Genomic DNA, 21,256 nt, shown 5'->3' on the forward strand with positions numbered 1-21,256 from the left:
TTCAGCATTCTAAATATGATGATGTGTCTTAAAAATGTAAGTCATTCTTTCTATCAGAGAGAAGCGAAACCAGAGATGGTCTTATTATTTCTATTGATATGTTTCTACAGGTCAGTGTCTCTAACACAGCGAATTCTCCTGTTGACAAAACGGCTTGCCAAAGTGTCACACATACGCAAAGGTAATTAGTGATATATCTCTAAAAAAGATATCTTAATTGTGTTTGCTCCCAGTGGAATCTGCTGTTGTGTGAGTGAGGCTAGATTTACTCAGCTCCTCAGTGCTAATGCTCAGTGCTAATGCTCAGTAACGCTAGTCTGCTGACAGAAAAGCTACTGAGTTCATTTAATTACTTCAGCGATTATCAGCATAACATCTGGATGCATTCCTATGGTAAAAGGTCTCCAGCACGTATGTATTAAGAGCTGTGATTTTAATAGCATCATGTCGCAAAACTGACCAACTGAAGTGTTCAATAAAGATTGAGAACCGCAAACTCTTCGTCTGGATTTATTTATTAGATATTTTGAAAAGGCAAGAGTGAAGAACAATGAAATTATACACGAAAAATAGTACAAATAAACGTGTGATGGACAAGAATAATCTTCAGAATCAAGGCAGACCCAAGCAGAAAAGGTGAAGGCTGATTTAAAAAAGATAATTTATAAAATGTAGGCTATAAATCAAGTTTAAATGGCATTAACATGTACTAATGACATTGATCAGTACATTGTGTATGGATTGTGCTTTGTGTGTTGATGCAGGTTTACTCGTGTCATACAGTAATAATAACCCACAGGTGGGAGTGTTGTATTGTGTTATAGATCATATTTATTTAGTATATATCATATATATATTGTAGGAGCAGATACAAGCTCACACATCACTGACCTGCTGGCATAATTCACTCATCACCGACACGCGTGGATATTGGACATGTCCCCTTTAAGAAGAGTTCATGAGAGTTTGGGTGTGGGTTAATGCGCGTCTCTCTGACGCACGAGTTTAATAAGAAACACAACTGTTGTTGTTCTGACACTGCAATCCTGCCTCCGTGTGTTTCTGATAGCACAAAAGCTACAGTATCATATTTACTGTGCTGTGTTCAGTGATGAGCGCCAGTGCATTAAAAAGTTATTTTAAAATTATAGCAAGACATGAGGCCAAAACAAATGCTTACTGGTTTTAAATGTGTTTGTTGGGAAATAAAGGCTTACACGGTTTAATCCACAGCATGCACATCTCAACAGTGTTCCTCTCTAATATACAGAATTGGACAAAAGCCTTCTTGAGTCTTCTCTGCATAGTGTCTCTTTTACAGGGACATCCTAAAGCGCTTACCGTCAGGGCTTACTGTACTCAGACAGTGATATTAAAAGACCAAACTCAGTACACATCATATTAATAAACCATACTATATAAAAAATCCAATGAGCCCAGAATATGAACGCAACGCGTTTAATTACACGTTAAGCATTTTCCTCCAATATCCATTATAGAAAACACTCAGTGTGTCTGGACACCTCACTGATAAATGTGTGTGAGTAACAGAGTTAAAGCAATGAGCAACATTTCTAGCCTGGCTGGACCCTAACAAATTATATATATATATATATATTCACACACATATGAAAATGGTATACATTATCTATTCTATCTATATACACTGCGTGCATATTTATAGATTTCTGATCACATTTTTTTCCCCAAGCACATTTTACCAATTCCAAACCACATAAATTTTAATAACTACTATTCATTTTGTATTTAATCATTTTTAAGTGATATATAATTTATGAAAATACAGATAAATTGAGCCAAAAAAGAGATTTAAAAGGTGCTTGGGAAAAAATATTATCAGAAAATCAACTTGCATAATAATTAGGCACACAGCACAGAGTGTATATAGCCTGCCGCTATATATATATATATATATATATATATATATATATGAAGCAATAATATGTGGAATAATAATAATATATATGTGGGATAATAATAATAATAAAAAAAAAAAAAAAAAAAAAAAAAAATATATATATATATATATATATATAATAATACATTTTATTTAAAGGCGCCTTTCAAAACACCCAAGGTCACCGCACAAATAAAACAGGGTTTAAAATACATATCAGATAGCAAAAGCAGTTAACATACTAAAAGATACAAAAAGATACTCAAAAAGGATAAAAAATTTGGTTTAGTAAAAATAAATAAAAAAATCTGGAGAGCGTGACAGTCAGGGAGGGTAACATTGCAGAAAAAGGTGGGTTTTGAGATTTGATTTGAAAATTGTCAATGTATCAATGTTTCGGATGTTGGGTGGGAGGGAATTCCAGAGGCGGGGGGCGGAACAGCTGAAGGCTCTGGAACCCATGGTGGTCATACGGGCAGGGGGGACAGTGAGGCTGATGGATGAAGATGATCTAAGAGTCCGACTGGGTGTGTTGACGTGGAGAAGTTCAGTTATGTAAGGAGGGGCGAGGTTGTGGAGGGCTTTGAATGTTAATAGAAGGATTTTATAGGTGATGCGGTGTGTGATGGGAAGCCAGTGAAGCTGCTGGAGAACAGGGGTGATGTGATGAGAAGACGGGGTCCTGGTGATGATCCGGGCAGCAGCATTTTGAACAAGTTGTAGTTTACGGAGGGACTTGAGGGGGAGACCAGTGAGAAGGGAGTTGCAGTAATCCAGGCGGGAGGTGACGAGGGAATGGACCAGGATGGCGGTATTATCGGCAGTGAGGGACGGGCGGAGACGGTTGATATTGCGGAGATGGAAATATGCAGAACGGGTAATGTTGTTAATGTGAGAATGGAAAGACAAAGTGCCGTCCAGGACGACACCCAGACTCTTAACTTGAGGGGAGGGGGAGACAGAGGAGTTATCGATGGTGATGGTGAAACTGTTAGCTTTGGCGAGGGTGGATTTAGAACCAATGAGAAGAACCTCAGTTTTATCACTGTTCAGTTTGAGAAAGTTGGAGGAAAACCAAGTTTTGATTTCTTGGAGGCAGTCACAGAGGGAGGTGGGAGGGAGGGAGGAGTTGGGGTTAGAGGAAAGGTAGAGCTGGGTGTCGTCCGCATAGCAATGAAAGTGAATATTGTATTTATGGAATATGTGACCAAGGGGTAGAAGGTAAATGATGAAGAGGACTGGACCGAGGACAGAACCTTGTGGTACACCAGAGGAGATGGGAGATGGCTGGGATGCAAAAGTTTTTAGATGGATGAACTGAGTTCGGCCAGTGAGATAAGAGTGGAACCAGTCCAGGGGTGTGCCAGATAGTCCAATGGATGCCAGTCCATGGAGAAGGATGGAGTGGGAGATGGTGTCGAAAGCTGCGGTAAGGTCAAGGAGGATGAGAATGGTTAGGAGTCCAGAGTCTGCTGCCAGGAGGAGGTCGTTGGTTATTTTGAGTAGAGCTGTTTCAGTGCTGTGATGGGGACGAAAACCAGACTGGAACTGTTCATAAAGGTTATTGTCGGAAAGATGAGAGTGGAGTTGGGATGCAACTGTTTTTTTCCAGGATTTTCGAAAGGAATGGCAGATTGGAGATAGGCCGGAGGTTATTGAAGTTGCTGGGGTCTGAACCAGGTTTCTTGAGGATTGGAGTTACTGCAGCACATTTGAGAGATGGTGGAACAGAACCAGAGGTGAGGGAGGAGTGGATGATGTCGGTGATCAGAGGAGACATGTGGGGGAGACAGGCTTTGACCAGGGGTGTTGGAAGGGGGTCGAGTTGACAGGTGGACGGTTTTGATTTTCTGATGAGTTCCGATACATTGGCAACAGAGGGAAGGTGGAAATTCGAGAATGGTTGAAAGGAAGGGGGTCGGAGGGGAACAGGAGGGGATACATTGTAGGAAATGTGAGAGTCCAGTTGCTGATGAATAGTTTCAATTTTACCGTTAAAAAAGTTCATGAGTGAAACACATTGCTCAGCAGAGTAGAAGTGTTGGGGGAAGTTGTCCGGAGGGTGTAGGGAGTTGTTAAGTACAGAAAACAGAGTCCGCGTGTTCCCATCACCAGCGTTGATGAGACCTGCATAGTGTTGTGATTTGGCTGTGTTGATTGAGTCCTTATAATGGAGGATGTGGAGATGGTACATTTCCTTGTGAACGGTGAGACAGGATTTTTTGTAGAGGCGTTCCAGTTGTCGTCCTTTAGCTTTGAGGAGGCGGAGACGAGGTGTAAACCATGGAGCAGAGCGAGTGAATGATACAGTCCGGGTTTTTATGGGAGCAAGTGAAGTCAACAGTGAATGGAGACTGCTGTTGTAGTGGAGAACGAGTTCATCACATGTAGAAGGGGAGGTTATGCTGGGAAGTGATTCTATGGCAGTTGTAACGGTTGTAGGATTAATGTTCTTAATGTTACGGAAAGAGATTATACGTGAAGGTTTAGTTTTGGAAATGGACAGATTCAGATTAAATGATATGAACATATGATCAGAAATGGGGAGATGAGTAGAAGCGCAGTTTAAAAGGGTTACACCGGAGCAGCACACCAGATCAAGGATATGACCTTTGGAATGGGTGGGGAAATTTATATGTTGCTTAAAATCGAAACTGTCCAAGCATGATGTAAAATCCTTCGTGATAATATGATTGATGCTGTCCATGTGAATATTAAAATCACCAAGCACAATGGCATTAGGGGAGTGTGTGCAGAGGAGGGTGAGAAGAGAGGAAAATTCATCAATAAAATCCTTGTTGGGCTTGGGAGGACGATAGACAGCAGCTACTATAGTTGGTGTTGGTCCAGTAATTTGCAGAGCCACTGATTCAAACGATGAGTATGTAGGAAGAGAAATAGGCGACACACGCAATTTCTCATGATGAATTATCGCAAGACCTCCTCCTCGACCGGTGAGGCGGGGCTGACAAATGTAAACAAACCCAGGTGGAGTGGATTCGTTTAACTGAGAAAAGTCGTTCGGTTGCTGCCATGTCTCTGTCAAGCATAGAAAATCCAGCTTGGAATCGAGGAGGAGGTCCTGGAGAAGAAGTCCTTTGCCAGTGAGTGAGCGGATGTTGAATAGTCCGAAGTTGACATCACTGCAAACGGAGGTGGAGACATGGTTAGCCGACTTGGCTAGGTTGGCTAACATGCCGCAATTAGCTCGTCTGTTGGGTTTTCTGCGAGGACGGCGGGTTGTGGACCAAATGGAGTTGATGGCAGATGAGTGGTTGATGTGGAGTCTCAGGCGGGACCCGCGGTGGATATATTTCTGACGGGGGAGCCGAGCAATGTCCGGGAAAAGATGTAGCACCGGTGAAGGATCTGACAGGTGGATCCGCAGCTGAAGGAGCTGGGCAGCAGTGTACCGGTGAAGGGCTGTCGATGGACCTAGTAAGCTGGATAGGACAATCCAGACTAGGATAAACCATACTGTCAGTCCGTTATTCCACATGATGGACGAGTGGAGGTGGTAGCTAGTATGTAGCAGCAGCCAGATGAGGAGCGGGAGTCAACAACACGCCACAGGTAGCGTAGACAATATTCGGTCTGTCCGTTTACCAAAACGGGCAGATGAAACTGTTTTACAGACACTGCACCAGTATAAATCAAAGTTCATTAGGTCGCAAGACCATAATGACGATCAAATAAAAAGTTTAAAAAAGTTTAAAAAGTTACCGGCGAGCAGCGGCAGCTAGTCACGCCAGCGTTCACTCGACCGGACATGACATATATATGGAATAATAATATTTATGTGGAATAATAATAATTATATATATTGAACAATAATAATATATATGTGGAATAATAATAATTATATATATGGAATATAATATATATGTGGACTAATATTATAATATAGATTTTATATTTTTTTTTTATATTTAAAATGTAAAAACTTTTTTTTTTTTTTTTTTTTTTTTTTCTGGGGTATTTGCAACAGTTCACTCTCAATTTTATTGATCAGTGAAACCTGCACTTTTCCATTCACAGTGTTAGCACGTTTCAGATGTGTTGCCTCAGATGTGTTGCCTCAGATGTGTTGCCTCAGGAACAGCACATGAGGCATTTATGATAATCAGTGCAAGCAACATCTAACCGGTCAGCTGACTCTGTGCATTTAAGGTGGAACCAGCGTCTGCAGATAATGCTCAGGATGCAGTCCTCTCTGTGCTTTGGGTCCGCCTGACACGCTGAGGTTAAGCAGAGAGTCCAGTGTCTGCTGTTCGGGTGTAGTCTTTCCAGGGCACCAGTGTAATCTGCTTTGCTTATGTGGCGATATTATAAGCAAGGAGTTTAGGATCACACCTAAATTCGTACCAGACTACACCACCCTGGTGGAGGGCCAGGGAAATACTCCAAAAAAAAAAAAAAGACACACGGGTAAGTAGTACCCACTGAGGGCAAAGATATAACCCAGTGAGACAGGGGTCACAATACAAAATATACTTTATTTTAATAAAACGTCACAATCATTCTTAAAAACACACCACAGAAAAATACTTCTCCAGGGCCAGGCTTCACAGGAACAAGGCAGGCCGGGCACACGTAAGAGGTCGTCCAACCCTACTTAAATTCATCCCCAAATCAGACTGCAAAGCACTGCAAGACAATTGTGCCAATACACATCATACACTGAAGTACACACCTCTAGGTCAAGGCAACCGGCCTCCCCCGTTCCACGTCGAATCCCACTGGCTCCTGGAGACACACAGAAGACTGTTAGTTAGCTACTGATTAAACGAGACTGATTATACTACAGACACTCAATAAAACATACAAACACAAAAATGGCACATCCAGGGCGCTCCTGCCTCCTGACCGGACAGGGCTACGCAGAGAGCAGTGCCTGATTGGTCACCTACACAATCCAGCTCAAAACGATCACAATAAATTACACAAAGAAAACCATAGCCGAATATGAAGTAATGTTGAGGAAAATAACCCCCAAAAAAAACAACAAAACAAAATTACTACTAATAATAGCCAACATACAGATGTTGCAAAGAAATCCCACACAACAAAAGAAGAGTAAGCTGGAATTCCGAAACCAAAGAAAACAAAATAAATCAAAATAATAAACCCAGTAAGCAAAACAACAGCGGCATCTCTTTATAACGTCCTCCCACTAGATAGGGTTTCAGGTGGGGAAGTTCCTGTTCCCTTTAACAATAAAAACACCAAACGTTAAACTAAATCTATAAGATCCAAAATGAAAAAGGGATGAGATACTTACGATTTTAGATGAACACCGCCCAAACGCCCAGTGTAGTTATTCAATGCGCCGCAGCTCGATCCGCCAGCCAGCCAGCACTCACACACCCACTATCTTAACTGAGATCGCATACAGCCACCATTCCTCACAATGCCTACACACTAAAAACTCCTGGGTCAAAAATATCCCATTATGGGTTAATATGCCAGTATGCCTTATTTCAGAAAATAAAACTTTGTTTTAAATCTATATAAAAGAAACACACACTTGGACATATTTATTTTACTATTTATTTTAGTTCATACTGTAATAACAATATTAAGAGAGAAAAAAATAGAAAAATAAACAACTCTTAAACATTCTCTCTCAAACATTCGACAACATTCAATAACTGGACTGGACTTAAGGCTTTAAGTCTTCAAACATTAGTTGTGTCATTTACTGCAGCTTTAACACAATTAAAACTCATCAATTTACTGCAGCTTAGCACAATTAAACAGTTCTGCAATTAAGCAAGGAAGTCTTAAGAAATTTGACTGGTTTCGATTCAGGTCCCTCAATCTGATACACAACTTGCTGCAGAAACTCCCATGCGAGAGCACACTGCTTGGGGTAGTTGATATCAAGAACATAAAATGCCTTGAAGCACACGTCAACTGCCCCGAGCAGTGTGCTCTGAGGGAGTGCCTGACCAGCCAATATCACAAATGCCTGAGAGGCACATTGCTGGGGATCTCCCAGCGCCAGGACAGAGGGGAATGGCTTCGAATGATGGAGGTATTCCACCATATTTGTTCCAACCTAAAACAGACAGAGACAGAAAGATAGATAAAAGAAAGTGAATATTGTGTAGAAGGTGAATTGTAAGCAAGATAATAGACTACCAGTTTGTGTTATGCTGATACTAACTGTACAAGGAAGCCAAATGAGCTATGGTATTTAATTGGTGTGTTCATTTTGAGTGGGTCATGAATGTGTACAAGAAAAATGTGGGTTGAGAACCACTGAGTAATAAAACGTAACATCTTTAACTTCACTTTCTAGTCAGATTGCAACCTTGGATGGCATCGCCCAAAACTGAAATAATAATAATAATAATAAACATTTATTTGTATAGCACTTTTCATACATGGAATGCAACGCAAAGTGCTTCACAGTAGGGCTGGGCGATATGGACCAAAAGTCATATCCCGATATATTTAGGCTGAATATCGATATACGATATATATCCCGATAATTTTTCCGCAAAGTGAGAGCAAATGTTCAGTCAAAGTCAAAGCCAAATATGACATGTTAAAGGTAGTTTTATTGAAACCAGCTATTTCAGTGAACAGTTGCAAAATTAAATGAATAAATAATAAACAGGTTTCTTCACATTAGGGCTGCACGGTTATGACAAAAATCATAATTGCCGATTATTCCCTTCGAATTGTTATTTGCGATTTATTAATTATGATTATCAAAGTTTACATTGAATATATATAAACAAATTTTGTGTAAACATGTTATAATTTGCCTATATATATAGCCTACACACACACACACACACACATATATATATATATATATATATATATATATATATATATATATATATATATATATACACTTTTCCCCTTTACTTAACATGAATTGTAAGAATATGACTAATAGTAAAGACTAGTACTAATAAATAAACATTAGGCCTATGCTAAAGCTATTAAATAGCAGTCCCAAACTAGTTTTTGTTAATACAATGTTGGTATGAGCCACTACAGTCATTTAAAAATATAAAAAATAACACAAAGAAAAATAGTGGCATTTTGGGGTTAATATGGAAACGACAGTTGCCATGGTGAATACACACAAGAACTGTTAATGAAACTGAAACATGGAAACTGCTCCTGGTGAATAGAATGAAAATCATACCTGCATTACTTTTATTTCGTGTAATTTACAACGTAACGGCGTTGCATGCTCGTAGTTTCTTTTGTACTTGATCAGTGAGGCGATACACAGCGCGCGCCGCTGCATTTGCGCGTGCAATTGAGTGTGCGCTCCGAGCACTATAACCCAAAACATGGGTTACTCTTTGAAAAATAACCCAGAAACCCAAACAACCCAGGAACTGGGTCAAAATATTAGCCCTATAACCCAGAAAATGGTTACTCTCTGAAAAAATAACCCATAATTTTAACCCAACACAAATAACCCAGAAAATGGGTTGAAGAAATAACCCAGGAGTTTTTAGTGTGTATGCCACCAGTAATGCTACAAATCAAACTATAAATAGTACAGATTGCAAGAGAGCAGTCCACCTCATTACAAAATACTGCTAGCCTTAGCATAGCCCGGAATCAGCAAGCCACGTAAACAGCCAAAATAAAGGTCTTTAAATACTACAGGTGCTCCCACCTCATTGGTCTTCTACCCACCCTCTAATAAACCAATAAACGAGCTCCTTTACCCTGCCACATTCACATGCACTGTGTGTGTGGCTGCCTCATGTGTCTGTACTTCTGTTTTAAAGCAGTTTTTCGTGTGAGAGTCCCGCCCTTCTGACCTTTGGAGGCTCATACTTTTCAATAAGGGTATGAATCCACATTCTTGCCTCGACACTGTTGACTGGACCTAATGGTGTGCTGTCAATGATAGCGCCAGCATTCACTACAGCAAAGACACCGCAGTCTTACCCGTTTCCCTGTTGTGGAGTATTCCCCACATCTGAAGTTTGTCAGGAGCCTGAACGTTTGCTGTTGCTGAAGTGCACATGCAAGCTACTACTTTCATTAGTTTTGGAGCCGCATGCTTCACAGTTTTAAGACTGTGGATTGAATTGAACACTGAGATCTCTCGCTCTCTGAAATTTACAGTGGCGAGAACCCAGTGATAACCACGGCCAGTAATGTCAGTGTCGAAGGGAATTATGATTGGCAGTATTTCGAACTATCTGATTCGTTAGAGGGACTTTTCACGACAAACACTCTCAATGATGGATTTAGACTCTCCAGACCCATTTCAATGACTGTCTTGGCCAAAGATGTCTGAGAAGACAGAAGTGTAACTCCTTCAACTTTGCATGGCTCATTTTCTGTGTTGGTCTTGATCCTTTTGATAATTAAAAGGAAGAAAAGGGGGCATTTTCACATCCGTCATTGAGGTTCTGCTTCATTGCATAATTTCCCAAGCCACATTCAGTCCTCTGAAATTCAGATAAGACGTATGACTGCATGTAGTACAGTGAGAGCACCACTGCGTCCACTGGATGTTCTCGCCATTTTGATTTGATTTGATTTGATTTATTTGACAATAGAATTTAAAACAAGTACAATCAAGCCCAAAAGACCAATTCATACACATCTTTAAAAAGAAACTGTCGAGGATAAAATACACAAAAAAGCCATAGGCTTATTTCCATTGTGGTCCTCAGAAATCAAAAATGGACGAGCAGTTTGTAATGGGAATGAGATCAACACAACACACATCATCATACACATAATACCTCAAACATCGTTAAAAAGACATTTTTTAACTTCTCTTCTAAAAGGACCTTCTTCAGGAATTTGTTTTAAGCAATCAGGCAATTCATTCCAAGCAACAGCGCTAGAATACAAAAACGAATTCTTCCCATTTAAACTCTTATACCGACACAAGTATATATTGTTTATCCTTGACCTTGTAGAAAAACTATGAACATCTCTTATGAAAACATAATAGTCACACAAATACTTTGGAACATTTCTCTGTAATATTTTATACACCATCATCAACTTAAGAAAAATTACCCTCTTGTCCACTTTTAAAAACCCTATTTCCCTAAAATGATTAGTACTTAAATGCATTTGTGGATGAAGGCTTAGAATAATTCTACATATAATATACATATACATATACATTCTACAATAATTCTAATAATTGTTCTGAGCAGTCTGTAATTTAATTTTCACTCGTTTCGTAGAGCCACTATACCAGAAAGTTGCTGCATAATCAAAATGTGCTTGCACTAATGCACCTGCTAACATTTTTAAGGTTTGAGTATCTATAAGTAAGCAGCCTGTCTTGCTAAGAATTTTATTCGATTACATACTTTAGAATGAACTTGAACAGCCATACTATCCCCAGTTAGTTTATTATCCAAAGTACATCCTAAATATTTCACTTCTTGCTTAGCAGTAATCGTCAAATCTCCAACCCTCACTTCTAATTTGGAACATTTTCTCAATTTAGCCGCAGAACCAAATAAAATAGCTTCAGTTTTACCTAAATGTAAAAACAGCTTATTTTGAAAAAAAAAACAGTTGTAAACTTCCGCAATCTCTCTACTTAATTCACTTTCTATTATTTCTTTCTTCTCATCAGTAATAATTATTGTTGCATCATCAGCATATAATAGAAGGTGGCTAGAACAGGCCATTTTTAGATCATTTATATACATTAAAAAAAGTAAGGGTCCCAATACGCTACCTTGTGGTACTCCATCTGAAATCTGAAAACACTGCGTTTAAATCTACCATTTGACACCTATTTGAAAGATAAGAGGTAATCCATTTACATGCTTTAGAGTCAAAACCCATAGCATTTAATTTTAATAACAAAATATTATGGTCAACTGTGTCAAAGGCTTTCTGTAAATCTAGCAATACCATCCCACTTAATTTACCTTTATCCAATTCTTTCTTTATGTAATCTGTTAAATACAAAAGTGTTGTCTCAGTGGAGTGTATCCTCCTAAAGCCGGACTGAAATTCCTACAAAATATTAAATTTAAAAATATATTCTTCAATTTGGTCAAATAAAATCTTTTCAAACACTTTGGATAAGGAAGATAGAATTGACACAGGCCTATAATTATTACACTCAAACCTACTCCCTTTCTTAAAAAGGGGGAAAACTCTTGCTTGTTTTAATTCATCAGGTACCTTAGCTTGGCCTATAGAGAGATTTAAAATGTGAGTAACCACAGGGGTTATAAAATTAGCTGAATCTTTAATAAACCTTGCTGGAATATTATCTAAACATGTCGCTTTATTACATTTCAGATCTGTTAATTTCTTATAAACTGTAGTCTCATTTACCTTATTAAATGAAAAACCTCCTAAAGTGACACCACAATTAGCATAATACTCCTTAACTAATTTGTCATTATATAAACCAGTCTGGACTGGTAACTCCTTTATCGAATTGTCAGCAACAGTAGTAAAGAATCTATTTGAACAATTGGCTACTTCTTTCTGGTCTGTCAACAATTGATCATCAACTTTAAGACTAATTCTAGAACCTTTACTCTTAGCCCTTTTCCGACACCCTAAATCATTTAAAACTCACCATAACTTTTGAGAATCCTGCTTTACTTCACTAATCTTATTCTTAAAAAAACTTTTTTTAGCGTCTTTAATCTTACATTCATTTTGGGATTTTATCATTTTGTTGATGCTCTCACTTATATTGTTTGTTGGTGTTTTGTCTGTAAATGCACAGAATTGTTTGGTGTAGTATACAGCCATGTTTTCACAAATGTCTGCTTTAGATGGTCAAAGTAGCAGAGGAATCCTTCTGACCATCCTTTTGCGAAGGCATCATAGCGGGCATCAAACTCATTTGGACAGGAGAACTCAATGAGCTGCTCAACGTTCACATCATCCTTTCCCCCCGTGTCTTAACCCAATATTCCACATCTCGTAAGATGGGGTTGCGGCAGAACACTACACTTATATTGGTAAAGGCTTTTTCAAAGCACCTTTCTCCCTGACAACTGTCACTGGTGTCTTTTGGTATTTTCTGGAGTCCATTCCCAGCTTTCCAAAGATCTCAGTCAGACATTTCTCTTGGTGTTGCATGAGTTTACGTTCAGGTAACATGAAGCCAGCTGGATACACTGGGTCATTGACCAGTGCAGTGTTTCTCATAGCCAGCACAGGCACATGCGAATCCCCCTTTTGAAATGTTGTGCCATAACTTATCATTTGTGGATACTCAAATCTCACTGATTCCTCTAAGTTTGCACATGCCAAATCAACAATGTCTGTCATGCCGGCATAAACAAGAAGGTCCAGGAATGTCGTAATGTGCCATGTGAATCCGGGTAGTTGGTATGCCAATTCATGCAAACTAAACAGTTCATCTCGTGAGATTCGTTGGTTGCATCGTTGTGCATATACTGTGTTCTGGACTTGTTTCAGGTTTCGTGGGGTGTTTACTGCCATGTGCTCCAGATTACCACTGCATGTTTTAGCAAGGACAGTTCTGTAGGTGTTTGAAGGGGCTTGACCGTGGTCATTTAGAAGTATGTCAGAGAAAACTTCTTTTTTGGAGGGAATAAACACAGTCCATTTTGGCATTTCCATGCTTTCGTGGTACAAATATACGGTCTCATTTCCCAGGTAATGGATCAAATAGTAATATGTTGCCAAATTTTTGCCATCATTAACCAGAGAGTACATGCACTTCCTGAGTTCTGAGGTGCCTTTTCCACATTCACCAGCTCTAATGTGACAGTAGCGTTTGAAACCATACTTTCTAATGTTGTGATAATTTGAACCTTTCTGCTTCCACATCATTTGATTAAATCTAAAGTCCATGTTACTATGTTATATGTTTATATGTTACTCCTTGTATTTTTCAACGTCATCTAGAATTTCTTCTGCTTCTTTAAGTGTAAACTGACTGTTTTTGCATTAAAGTCGTTTTTTTTTCTATTCACTTGTGTCTATGTGAATATACAACAAAGGGGAAAAAAAGACAAAACAATGTAATACAACAAAATATAATATAATATAATATAATATAATATAATATAATATAATATAATATATGTATATTAAGAATACCCTGGTAATTAGTATGACACCAGTGAAAATGAGTTGTAGCCTTTAAAAGGCTTTTTATAAAGAAATTTCGATTCCAGAAATCTGAATCCAACTGAATGACGGAAAGAGCTATACAGCGACTCCAGCAAGTTGTGCCACTGACAGTGTCTTATATACACCTACAGATGACAGTTACATGCATTTCAAAAGATTACATTGTGTGGTGATTGAACGATTCAAAAACAAAGATTTGTGATTGGTTGTAGGCAACCATGTGCTCTAAAAAGGGGTGTGTTCACAAAAGGGAGATGAAGAGGAAAAGTTTTTTTTTACTCCACAGCGTTTTCTTATAATGGTTTTCTATGGGAGGAAAATGCTTAATGTGTAATTAAACGCGTTGCATTCATATTCTGGGCTCATCTGATTTTTTATATTATGGTTTATTACTATGATGTGTACTGAGTTTGGTCTTTTAATATCACTGTCTTACAGTAAGCCGCGTTAAGCGTTTTAGAATGTCCCCTTTTACACGTACCTCAGATACTTTTATTGTCATACTTTTGAATTACTTCTGTATAAAGCAGATTTAAAGGACCCAAAGACACAGGAGCTTAATTATACAATTCCTTAAATATACAAAATGAGTGTGTGGAGGCTGCAGACCAGGGGCCTCGTTTATCACCGCTGCGTCGCACAGAACAGGCCCTGAGAGAGGCGGACGACACTTCCGACGCATAAGATGTAATTTATAGAAACAATTTTGACGGGAAGATGTGCGCATCTGCACGCAAACTGTGACCCTTGTGTGCGAACGTTTTGGAGACGGAGCAGTTTGGCGACACCGATGGTGAGCTGGAGTTAAATGTCGTTTTGGTCGCTTTTAGACAGAACATTTTAAGAAAATTATACAAATACAGAGAGATAATACAACTATAATTTCACTCACCAAGCCTATCGCATGAAGCAAACATCCATCCAGTCCTACATGTCCGCGCCAGCGAGCGCGCTGGGCCGTTTAGTGAAACTGACGCATTATCCTATATCTAACGGCAGATGAAGGACAACCGCTAATCTTCATTATGAGCCATAATCATAAATACAGTGCATGTTCACAATAACAGTTTAAATAAATAAAAGAATGATTTAAACTATGTTCTACTTCTGATATACACATTTATGCCATTCTCATTAATGGAGTTAAACACTTAAATTACATGAAATCATTACTGAGAAGTTACAACAGTTTTTTATATTCAATAAATATAAATACTTGTAGTGGATGCGATGCACTTTTCCTGTGGCATGTTGTGTTTTAATGTGTAACAGCAGATTGTCTGAGAAAATATTTTTGTGCAAATAATGGCTATCTGTTTCATTTAAAAATATAAATCAATTCAAAATACTATTTTGCCAGTGGAAAAGATTGAGAAAAACTTTATCTGAAAAGTATTTTACACTATTTGATTTATTTATTCAAAAACAAGGCAAGGATAGGCTACTAAATAATTTTTAGCAATGTAATGTGACGCACATCCGTGTCTCATATTTTCCTAATGTCTTCTACCGTTAAACATGGTATGAATAATCATATGCAGATTATATGCAGATGAGGATGGTAAAACGAGGCGTTGTAAGCTCATATATGGTTATTTCGTAAAATCTGTTTACGACAAGCATCTCTATAGCTAACTTTAGCATGCTACAGGCCAATAAACAAGCTATCGTCTAGCATCTAAGTTGTTGTTTTCTTTTTTATTGCTGGTGTGTTTAGAGCTTTCAAGAAGAGAGTCTTGTGGGATCTGATATTGACTACGAGCCCGTGCCCTGTTCATTAGTGATGTGACATTTGAACCGAGGCGTCGGAGCGTGTGTCGAGAAAAAGTGGGCGTGCCAGATGAAGCCGCGATTCGAGGCTTGTGTTGTTAACGTGAAAATCACGTGACTAATGACAAACGAGGCCTCGGTTTGTGTAAATACGTCATCGGTTCGGTCTGAGTGTTGCTTCCGGATAAAAGGCGGTTCGAAACTCGCGCCACCTTGTGGGTGTTGTCAGGAGTTGTAGTGTCAGAGTCAGAGAGTTAGAAAACTATCATTGTTATTGTGTCATATATGTGAGGGCTGTAGGCTATATTATTACATTATCAGGTTAGAATAGTTATAGTAGCCTATATTATTATTATAGTAGGCCTAGCTATATTATAGTCTTCTTGTTATATTAATTTGATAAGATTTTTTGGATTGCTCTAGATTTTTTGACCTGGACTGGACTGCTTTTTGATTTGGATTGCCCTTTTGGATTTGTTTGCTTTTTGTGACTCTTCCTTTTTCCTGGTAATGGAGCCAGCAAGAAAGAGGGAATCCTCCCCTGTCTGGGCTCAACAGAAGCATCAGTATCCTCATTTGTACCACTGCCATCTTTATGTTCCCCTGCATCCTCTGTTCCTTGTGAAAGGATCTTTTCCAAGGCTAGAGAGATTTTGTCCAAGAAGAGGAATCATCTAAACCCCAACACACTTGAAATAATTCTGTTTCTCAATAAAAATCTATTGTAATCCTTCCTTCCGGACTATTCTGTTGCAGTTTACTTTAATCTGTTATCTACAATCTGCTAAATGAATAAATGTACTTTATTACACTCCCTCTAACATAAGCACTGCACTCAACACAGTTTCACTGATGTTGTTCATACTGTCACTATCCAAACAATTTATGAATAATTAATTAACTGTGTGTGTGACTCTGGACAAGTAAATTCAGACAGAGAAAGATACTTTATATTATACACAGTAATGGACAAATGTCTGATCATGTCTTTTTATTTTTGCAAATGAAATGTTACAGACATCAACAGTGAGTACAAAATAAATAAATATTTTTATTTATAAAAGTATTTTTTATAAAATATACATTTTTTTTATAAAAAAATAAATTTGATATAAAATAAAGGAGGGAGGGACGGAGGGAGGGCGCGCCCGCGACACTGGTTCAGAATGAATTAATTTGTCTGCTATTTCTTTGCACAGTAGCTAGGTGTCACTAGTGAGCAATGCTGAATGAAGCTTCGAGTAATGAACCTTCGGACCACACAACTGCACATCACTGTTGCCACACATGGAGCTGTACATCTTGCAGGAAGGTGTGCTGAGACGGGCCAGGCGAGTCTGGGATGACCTTAGGGCAGAGGTGGACATCCAGGAGACGGGAGAAAGCCACAGACAGTTCGGCTATGCTGCATATAGGAACTTTGTTGTCAGGCAATATGGTGTTCTGGGACCAGGATGTAGAATTGTTATAGCTTCATGCTGTGTGTGGAAAATTAGAGATCATTTCCCGGATCCTAATGGCAATTACGTAGGCTTTATTCCGGCCAGAGTGTAAACCTATTGTGTACTCACAGTAAATCTTCTTTATTGGACTTTATTCTAAGCTCAGGAGCCACACTTGCACACTATAATAAGATGGATCAATACATGTGTGTATTTGACACTACAGTTTTGTACCATTTACTTTATGTGATATGTTGATAATAAAGTCTCTTCCAAACATATTGTTTTTTCATGTACTTCAAATGAGTTTCCCATACTTCTATAAAATATTTGTAAGTGGCTTTAGAAAATTCACAAAGGACAATAGTCCATGTAGGCTTGTATGTGATAACTGTTTAGAACTTACATGTACAAATATAAATACAATTTACCCCTTAGAAAACCATAATTACGAATAAATGTTTTGCACATTTTGTATTTTATTTGCTCTAATGTATAAATTATATACTGTTCTTTTATACATGGCATACATTCACCAGAGAATGTTTGATATGGCACATTATGTACAGGGGAAAAGAAAAAAGCATAGATATGGCCCCCTTTATATGTAGATAAACTTCCAAAGTCACATTCTCTTCAAGCACCACATCTACTGACAGGTCATGGGTGAGATGGTTGACCTGTAAAAAAAAAAACATAGGTTTACATATTATCAGGACTTTTTAGGTATAAAAAGATATACCTTTTTAAATTAATTCTATCCTATGTAACAGCAGTGTACACTGTAGAGGATTTAATTCAACAAAATAAGGCACTTGACTTGAATACAACTCACCTAGCCCTCGGCGGGCTTTCTTTTCCTTCAATTCGTGTACTGTAGGGGCAGGCCCACCAGACAACAGCCCCAGCCTTCGTGGATCATCAAGAGCAAGAGGCTGCTTTCCGGTCATCCCCCTAGGAGCCAACAGTCTTGAGTGGAGAATGGCGCTCTGTAGATCTGGGATGTACTTGTAGGTTTTTGGATTCTTGATGGTGTACGGCCGCCACATCTTAGATATTTTGTTAAAAATTCTGCCATACCTTGGAGGAGTAAACAAAAACATGTCAATATTGCCATTGTGTGCATTGAATAAATTATGGAGTGTAGGTAAACAGTTATAAGAAACTTACTGATGTGAGCCATCTGCATTTGTTTGTGCTCCTCGGTTTAGGTGGTAGGTATAATCCAGCCCTGCCAACAGGGTCCGAGCATAGTACACGAAGAACACGAGACCTGTGAACCCCCGCTGACCTGGATGAAGCAGAAGACCTGGATCCTCAAATTTGCATTAGGTATGTGTATTATTATTATTTTATCATTTTGTAATGGAAAATATTTTGATGCTTGCAAGTTTTGTTTAATATGTTGTATGATTTTCATTGGGGTAAACCTTACTGTTGCATTTCCAAAAGACCTTCTTCCTGCAATCAGTCTCCGAAAGCAATACAGACGCAACTGCTAGGGCTATCATCTGTATGTAAAAACCCTTTGTAGGTGTTGGTGTTGGAAAGGTCTTTCTGACATTCCGGGCGGTGTCTCCAACACATGGAAATTTAATGTCTCTGTCTCCAACATCCTATTGAATTGTAATAGCTCTGTATTGTTCCAGGCCATCCCATGCTGAGCCATTGGAATGCGTGGAAAGCTGCCGGACTAATGTTAATTAGCACCTGAGTGGCTGGCAGAAGCTTTTCTTTTCCGGGTGATGGTTCCCTCTGTGTAATTGTTTGTATTATTTAATGGATCTTAAGTCAAAGCTGAGCATGATGATGCATCACTAGTTTTCATTAGTCTAGAATAGTGCACTGCACACAGCTGGAGTGGGCAAAATAGTGCCGTTTTATTCTATTGCATACATCTTAAACCCAGGCAATAGGCCTAAATATGCTTACTCTAACTGTTCAGCACTTGAGAGCCACGGCGAGTTTACGAAACGTAGGCTGGTCAGATTTGTACTCTCAAGTCCATCACAAAATTCCCCCAAACAGCTAAGACTAATCTAAACAAGATCTAAACAGGTTATGAAATTGTGAACTTGGAATATAAATCTGAAGACACGCACATATAGCGCTTTTCTTAGTAGGCTATGTTGGATTGACTTTGTTTACTTCTGTTGTAAAGACGATCAAAACAGACTAGCCGACAGTCTGCCATGAACGTGAGATGACGTTTCACGGCCAAATCAAATAACCAATCGGAGAAGAGCCCTTCTAGCCAATCAAAGGCGAAAAGGGCGGTACCTTCCCCTACCATCCTGGGAAAAAAATATCGCGTGCGGCACGCTTGGTTTCCTCCGTCACCAGCACACACACACACACACGCTGGAGAAGAAGAGCGAGTCCAGGAGCAACAGCTGAGTCTCCTGCTGAAATGATGATGGAGTTTGTTAAAGAGGAGTGTGAAGACATGAGTGAAGGAGTGAGAGATGAAGACACTGAGGAACAAAGAGGTTCGTGATCTTTCTTCAGTAGCGATAGTGTAACTGCGAGCATAACTCTCTCTCTCTCTCTGTCTGTGTGTGTGTGTGTGTGTGTGTGTGTGTGTGTGTGTGTGAGAGAGAGAGAGAGAGAGTGAGAGTGAGTGAGTGAGAGAGAGAGAGAGAGAGAGAGAGAGAGTTTGCACTAGAATGATAGTAGCGCATTAATATCATTAATATGATCTAAAAACGAGATCCGTCTTCATGATCTGTGAATTTAGTGACGATCCTCCGGTCGAAATCTGTGTTTCTACACGAACATCTATTTACAATAAACACGAATCCCGCATTAATATTATACAAACACGTGTTTAGATTGAGCATGATTAATGCCGCGTTCCAGGCAACCTGTAAACAGTGTTTTTCCTCGTAACTGGGAGTACATCGATCTAGTACACGGGTGGGAAGTCACGGGTTTGACTGCCGTTCCAGTGCACTTTCACGGGTATAAGGTTGGAAAAACACGGGTTACAGGTTGCCTGGAACACGGCATTATGAACACTTTCACAATCGCCTTTGATCAGTTATATTGTTTCTCTCTGCTTTCTCCTCTCTTTCTTAATTAAATACAGGCTGTGCCAATGAACAACGATCCAAGCCATTAGATAAATCAGCTTATTTTAAAAGTTAAAATAGTCATCTAGTCTAGTACATAGGCTACTAGGCTTGGTCGGTTAACCCTATAAACCAACACGTGCTTCTCTGAGTAAATATCTGTTTTTAGAGAGGGTCATAGGCATCAACATATGTTTAAACCAATAGCCGCGTTTCCACTGTCGGGCCAGGGCCGGGCCAGGGCTTTAAACGGGCCGTGCCGGGCTAATAGCCTCGGGCCAATAGCACCGGGCCTGCGTTTCCACTGTCGGGCCAGAAGCTCCACAGCGCTTCACTAAAACACGCCCGTAACACGCCTCTCTGGAACAACGTCACACTAACCCATCCTTTCACCAACAAATGGAAGTTTTATAGACCAACGCTACTTTTGCGTCATCGAAGGGTAACGCCCCTTTTTGGGGGAAAACAAACGGATTCCCCTAAGAACAGAACTCGCTCGCTCTAGACCTGCAAAGTTTCTTGATAGCAAAAATCGCACAAACATACACTCTCTTTGCCGGCCGAGGACCGTGAGCGGTATTTAAAGAAGCTACTGGATAGGGAGTTACAGAGGTGTCCCTTTGAAATGGTCGAAAACTGGATTAATGACCCCACGCAGTGGCCAAATATGGACTATTATTCAGACATCTACCACTATCTCGTGGAATCACCAAGTAAGTAACGTTAGCCTATTTATTTATTTTTTGTCATTAACACACTCACAGTATGACAAACTAGACGATTGAGGCCATGTCAAGAGGAGTCGGTGGTTTACTTGGATCATATTTCACTTGATTTAAGCTATTGACAGTTTTGTTGTCGACTAGCTATACTAGTAAGAAACCCTCAAACACTGTACAGAACATGTCAGATGCTAAAAACATAAATAGTCCGTACCTTAAGTGGGGTAGAGACAA

The 21,256-nt window shown here is 39.2% G+C and overlaps 1 protein-coding gene across 2 annotated transcripts in view; it reads left to right on the plus strand.

Moving 5' to 3' along the window:
• The window catches only part of znfl2a (zinc finger-like gene 2a), a 109,983-nt gene that overhangs the window by 72,411 nt on the left and 16,316 nt on the right, over positions 1 to 21,256 (plus strand). The window lies entirely within an intron of this gene.

This window comes from Squalius cephalus, assembly GCF_949319135.1.
Source record: "Squalius cephalus genome assembly, chromosome: 7".
NCBI lineage: Eukaryota > Metazoa > Chordata > Actinopteri > Cypriniformes > Leuciscidae > Squalius > Squalius cephalus.